This window comes from Paroedura picta, chromosome 1 (genome assembly GCF_049243985.1).
Source record: "Paroedura picta isolate Pp20150507F chromosome 1, Ppicta_v3.0, whole genome shotgun sequence".
Classification (NCBI taxonomy): domain Eukaryota; kingdom Metazoa; phylum Chordata; class Lepidosauria; order Squamata; family Gekkonidae; genus Paroedura; species Paroedura picta.
In genome coordinates, this window is record NC_135369.1 from 191,967,197 (window position 1) to 191,973,376 (window position 6,180).

The window sequence follows — 6,180 nt, forward strand, 5'->3', positions numbered from 1 at the left end:
ATACCCTACCACACCCCGGAGCAAAGAGTATTTATTTAAGAATTAAAATATTTATAACTCACCTTTCCATGCATTTATTCAAGAAGTCTACAAAGCATGCAGCCCGAAGTCCAGGCCCAGCTGGCGTCCGGTATTCCTAGCAGGAGAGGGGATTCAGGAGAAGGGCCCCAAACTTAATTTGGCTTTGCTTACCTCTTTGGGGCTGGTTCAAAGGGTATCTTTTCAGAGCCAAGGTATCCATTGGTGATTGGTGGCCACATTTTTCAAAGTATGCTTTGTGAAACTGAATTGGACGTCGGCCTTTGCTTCCATCCACACCAAGGAACATTCAAAGACCTCTGGCTACAGACTGCAAAACCATCCCCAGTGCTGTGTTTAGCAAAGTTGGCCTTAGAATTATTCTGCGGTTAAACAGTATCCCATTCCACCTATCGCTGACGGCTCACTGTTTGGAAGACAGCATGTGTTGGTGGGGGGGGGGGCGGGGGCTGAGGGCAGAGAAGAAAAGTCTGAGAGAAGTAAGCCTGTCCTGGCAGCCATCTTAGCCACTCTTCTCATGATACACACCTGACAGGTGCTTTCATGTTCGCTGCTCGTGGATCCCCCCCCCCTGCCTCCCTCTGATTCAGGCTTAGCCTCCCACCCCAGACAAGGTAGGGAGTCTTGGGTTACAGTGTGGAACTTTGGACCAGGGAAGCTCCTGTCCAAATCCACTTATATGGGCCTATTATGCACGGCTGTTGAAACGGCGGCATGGAGAACGTGGAGGAGGAAGAAGCGAAGCAAACCGCTTATGCACGGGACGGAACGCAACGGCGGCAAAACCCAGAGTATCCGATTATGCACGTGGCTACTCTGGAGCCGCTTCTGGTTGCGCCCTGGTCCCGGGAAGCTCCACTTGCGGACCTTCCACTCCGTGCATAATGGGCCTTGGTGTCCTTGGCCCAGTCATACTCTCTGAGCCGAAGCTACCTCACAGGGTCATTGTGAGGATAAACTGCCCATGTATGTTGCCGGGGGTCCTGCAGAGGATTATGAAGTGACCACTAGGCACGTCTTTGTCAGGCGGGTCACATGCCGAGGAATTAACTGAAGGTTTATAAGGCAAACAAATTGTACAACTAGGGGCCAAGTCTCCTTTCTTGGCATTTATTTATTTATTTATTTGATTATTTACTTGCTTATTGTTTATTTGTTTATTATATGGCAGAGTTACATGCAGGAAGCCTCTAATAATATTATGTAGCCAAGTTGGCACCTGGGTTATGCATCAGATCGGGAAATCTCTCTAAATAGCCATGTCTACGCTTTCAATCCACTCTGTCTCAGCTGGGGAGAGGAGAAGTGAGCCAAAAGCGATTAGGAGGAACTGGCCAGGTATGTTGTATTTGGAACACAGCACTCTTCTGTTTCCAAGAGCTCATAAGAAGGGAATGGGGAGGAGGAACGCACGGACGCTTAAGGATTTCCGAGGACTAGTCACAGTTTTTCATGCCCGTATCCATGGTACCATAATTCTAGTTTCAGGCATGGCAACTGTGGCTCAGTGGTAGAGCATCTGCTTGGCATGCAGAAGGTCCCAGGATCAATCCCTGGCATCTCCGGTTAAAAGGTTTGGCAGTAAGTGATGGAAAAGACCTTGTGCACCCATCGCCGATCAGAGCGGGGGCTGTGGCTCAGGGTAGAACAGGGCATGCAGTAGGCCCCAGGTTCAGTCCCCAATATCTCCCGCTAAAAAAATATCTGGCATTAGGTAATGGGAAGGGCCCCTGCCTGGAACCCGGGGAGTCACTGCCAGTCCCAGTACACAGTTTTGACTTGGATGGACCAAGAATCTGACTCAGTAAAGCAGCTTTGTGTGTTCACCTGTAGCGAGCGAGGAATAATGTTTTCGTATTCAGTGCAGAGTGAGTATTTGGGGATCTGAATAGTGAATCAGTAGGCTTGTAAGCCAAGATGTCTCCTGGTACCACGTTCCTTCCAACTGTATTTCTACGGCATTCATCAACACTAAGGGAAAGCTGCAAACCACAGTGAGATCTGTCCACGGCCAGGGAGTGAAACTTGGGTTGCCATCCTGCAGGTGTCTTCCTGGAATTACAACTGATCTCTGGGTCAAAGAGGTCATTTCCCCTGGAGAAAATGGCTGCCGTGGAGGGAGGACTCCATGGCATTGGCTCCTCCCTTCTTCAAGCCCTGCCTTCCCCCAGCCTCAGTCCCGAAATCTCCAGTTATTTCCAAACCTGGAATTGGCAACCCAAAGCAGAATTGATTCCTCCCCCCACATTGTTTAAATAAAGGAAGGGGCTTTGCATCTTACAGGACAGACTGAAGCAGAGTTCAATCCTTCTAAGTCCACTGAGACTCAGCACAAACCTCTGACTCTCTCTTCTCTAGGCCTCGGGAAACGTTGGTGTGACATTCCCGAATGCGTCTGTCTCACACCCACTTTACGCTTCTCACTTGGGCATCTCCAGCTGAAAGCGGGTCTCTTCGAGCGGTTACAATTTCATCTTTGAATTTCGCCAAGCGCTTAGGAGGAGGTGCAGCAAACGCCGGGAAGGCTTATTACCAGTTGTCTGTTATGCTGCGGCTAATCCCGGTTTGGCCAGGTGCATGGCCTGCAGGTAAGGCGCCACATATCATCTTGTTAGCTGAGCTGTCACGAAGTTTGCCTTGGTGTGTGTGTTAGTGTGCATGTCAGCAAGCCAAAGACAGAGTTTTCCACATATTTCTGTGCATCCAAATAGTGTTGTTTCCACAGGACTTGGAGAAGGGCCCCTCTGGACAGGGCCAAATAAAACTGAAGATTAGTTATGTGTGCTGAATGAGGACGAGACCCCAGATTGTACAACTAAGGGGCAAGACAGCCGCCCTAAGTGGGTGTTAAGCAACTAAGACATGAACTTTATTTATATTCCATCTCTCAAGCGAGTGTGTCGATACAATAGGTAGAGTGATGGTTCAGGGAGCCATGCCCGGGGATGAGCGTTTTAGTACCAACCAGAAGTCAGTAAACGGAAGTGAAGCAAAGCAGAAATATTAACCATGATCACTTTGAATGAAGCCCATGAGATGATGGCTACAGGGCTGGAGCCCCTTCCCTAGAATGAAATGCTCAAGGGTTTGGGACTTTTCAGTTCAGAAAAGAGAGGAAAGGGTGGGGTGGGGGGCTAAGATGGAAGTTTATAAAACGATGCATGGGGCGGAGAGAGTTGACAAAGGGAACCTTTCCCCAGTCTCCCAAAATACTGACACTCAAGGACAGGGGTAGTCAAACTGCGGCCCTCCAGATGTCCATGGACTACAATTCCCAGGAGCCCCTGCCAGCGAATGCTGGCAGGGGCTTCTGGGAATTGTAGTCCATGGACATCTGGAGGGCCGTAGTTTGACTACCCCTGCTCAAGGACATCCAATGAATTCGATGGGCAGTAGGTTCAGGATGGACAAAAGGAAATACTACTCTACACAGTATGATTAAAATGTGGGGTATCTACTGCCAGGGGATGTTGTGATAGACATAGGAACAAAGAGCTTTCAAAGGGGAAGAGATAGATTCCTGGATGGCCGGTCAATCAGTGGCTACTAGCCGTGGTGACTGAGGGGAACCTCCACATTCAGAGTCACAGAACCTCTGAATCCCAGAGAAAGGAGGCAACATAAGGGGTAGGCCTTGGCCTCTCTGCCAGAAGAATTAGTTGACTAGGTGGACTATTGATCTGATCCAGCAAGGATCTTCTTCTATGTCTTATGAAACTCTGAATCCCAGAGCCAGGAGTCAGCATCAGGGGAAGGCCTCAGCCTCTCTGCCCTATTGCTGGCCCTCCAGAGGAACTGTCCGAGCCCTATGGAAGAGTTAGGAAGCTGGACTAGATGGACCACTGGTCTGATCCAGCAGGGCCCTTCTGATGTTCCTATGCAAAATTCCACAATGGTCTCCTAATTTCAGGAAATGGCTTCTTTGGAGGCTGGACTCCATAGCATGATACCCCACGGAGGTCTCTTCCCTCCCCTAATCCTGCTCCACCCCCAAAGTGTCCAGGAATTTGCCAATCCAGAGCTGGCAACCCTACGGGTGGATGGAAAGAAGAAGCCAAATAAAGTGGCCAGAAATCTGGGGCCACAAGGTGGGACATATCACCACCACCGCTGTTGTTGCCGCCGCTGCAGGCAGGCCCTCCCCCCTCCCCCTCCCCCCTCCCGCCTCTCTCCCCAACTGGCCTCAGAAGGGCGGCGGTGGGGTGACGGCGGCGGCAGCAGGGGGGCCCTCCCTCCCCCTCCTGCCTCCCCCTCCCTCCCTGACTGGCCTCAGGGCAGCAGCAGCAGTGGTGGCCCAGGAAGAGCCCAGCAGATGAGGAGGCAGGAAGGCGCGGAGACAAAGGCCACCCGGCAGGCGGCAGCAGAGCCAGCCGGGAAGCCCTGCCTTGGAGCCCTGGCGCCTGCACGGGGGCCTCCTGAGATATTATTATTTCTAAATTGGAGAATGCCGTGGGACAATTAGAAAACTCCACGGGACGCAGGGCAAATGCCCCAAGTGCGGAACTGCCCCGCCAAAGGCGGGATTTCTGGCCACCATGAGATGTAGCGAAGAGGCCATAAGGGCTTTCAGGGAAGGGAAAGAGAAAACAGTGGGGCAGGGGGGAATGGGATGCCCCCCTGCAAGTCCTTGTGACGTGTTCCCCATATATTTTGCATCCTGCAGCACTCTGAAAAGCACTGGCTCATGAACAGAGTCTCCAAGGAACCTGCCGGCAGAAGAGCAGCTCTGCTGGTGTGGAGCTGTTTGCAGTCTTTCTGGCTGGGTGGACAGCAGCTATGCAGTCTGCCATAGGAACCAAGAGGGCTTTGACAGAGACAGGAACGCACCTGGGAACCAGGGGAACATCTGGTCGAAGAAGGCGCTTAAAATAGCATTGCGAGTGATGCAGGAGTAGCAAAGGACCCCTAGGGAAGAAGGCCAAAGCCAAAACAGGAGTTCTTATCTTGGTCAGAGTAGACCAGGGGTCTCCAAAGTAGTCTAGGGGTCACAACGGAGGTGGACACCTGGGAACCTGGGGATCCCCTGGAATTATAGGTCATCTCCAAACTACAAGGATCAGTTCCCCTGGAGAAAACAGCTGTTTTGGAGGGTGGACTCCAGGGCATTATATCCTCAACTCCTGCCCATTCCTGGCTCCACTTCCGAAGTCTCCAGGTATTTCCCAATCTAGAGCTGGCAACTTTTACACAGGGGTTTTGGCAGGGGCTGCCAACATGTCACAGGGATCTTTCCTGCATGACTGCAGCTGGACTTCAGTCCGTGTCATGGCTGCCTCCACCCCCTGCAGCAGTCATTTTGTGGCTGGCTCTATCTCCCACAGCAGACATTTTGTGGCTGGCTCCATCTCCTGTAGCAGCCATTTCGTGGTTGGCTCTACCTCCCACAGCAGCCGGCTGACTCCGTCTCCTATAGCAGCCAATTTGTAACTACACCCATCACACTGTGTCAGAATTCCAAAACTGTCCTCAGGTTCAGAAAGATCGGGGACCCCTGAAGTAGACTATAGATTTCAGTTGAACCTGGACATGCACTTATTTTGTTTTGTCTCTCTATGTTTGCTGACTAGGAACAAAGATCTGAAGGACTGACTCTGAGGATCCATAGGAAAGTTCTGCTGTATCTTTTATGTCTTATATCTTCAGGACTGTGTTTGTGTGAAAAGACAACACAGAAATGTTTTAAATAAATAAAATACAATTAAAATAAATGCATTTTGAGGTGCTTTGTTCACACATGGAACAATGTCCAACTTCTGTGCATGAACCAGGCCTCAGAACCACCTGACTAGGTAAGTTGGGACATCTTTTGAGGGCTTAGATGACCTATGCAGTTTTATTTCATGTTTCTTTTGAGGAATTCAGGGTGGTACTGAAGACTCCCCCCTTCCCATTTTTATCTTCATAACAACCCTGTGAGTTAGGCCCAGAGACAGACATTGACCTATGTGGCCACCGTTGAAATGAGACTGTAAAAGTGATGAGAAGCCTGATAGTCAATGACCACCTGGCTATGGCATTCAACTGGAGTTCCTGAGTTAATTTCAAGGAAAGACCCATGCAGAGTGCATTGCAGTAGTCTAGCCTCAAGACAACAATAGCACGGACTCATTTTGCCATTTTTAAACAGGGAAGTGTTTTCTA

The 6,180-nt window shown here is 50.4% G+C and overlaps 1 long non-coding RNA gene across 1 annotated transcript; it reads left to right on the forward strand.

Annotated features, from left to right (window-relative positions):
- Positions 1 to 1,059: 1,059 nt before the first annotated feature.
- Positions 1,060 to 5,732, forward strand: LOC143822239 (uncharacterized). The gene is made up of 3 exons (XR_013226119.1): positions 1,060 to 1,377; positions 2,398 to 2,627; positions 5,607 to 5,732. It is a non-coding gene; the product is annotated as an uncharacterized LOC143822239 (long non-coding RNA).
- The last annotated feature ends 448 nt before the right edge of the window (positions 5,733 to 6,180 follow it).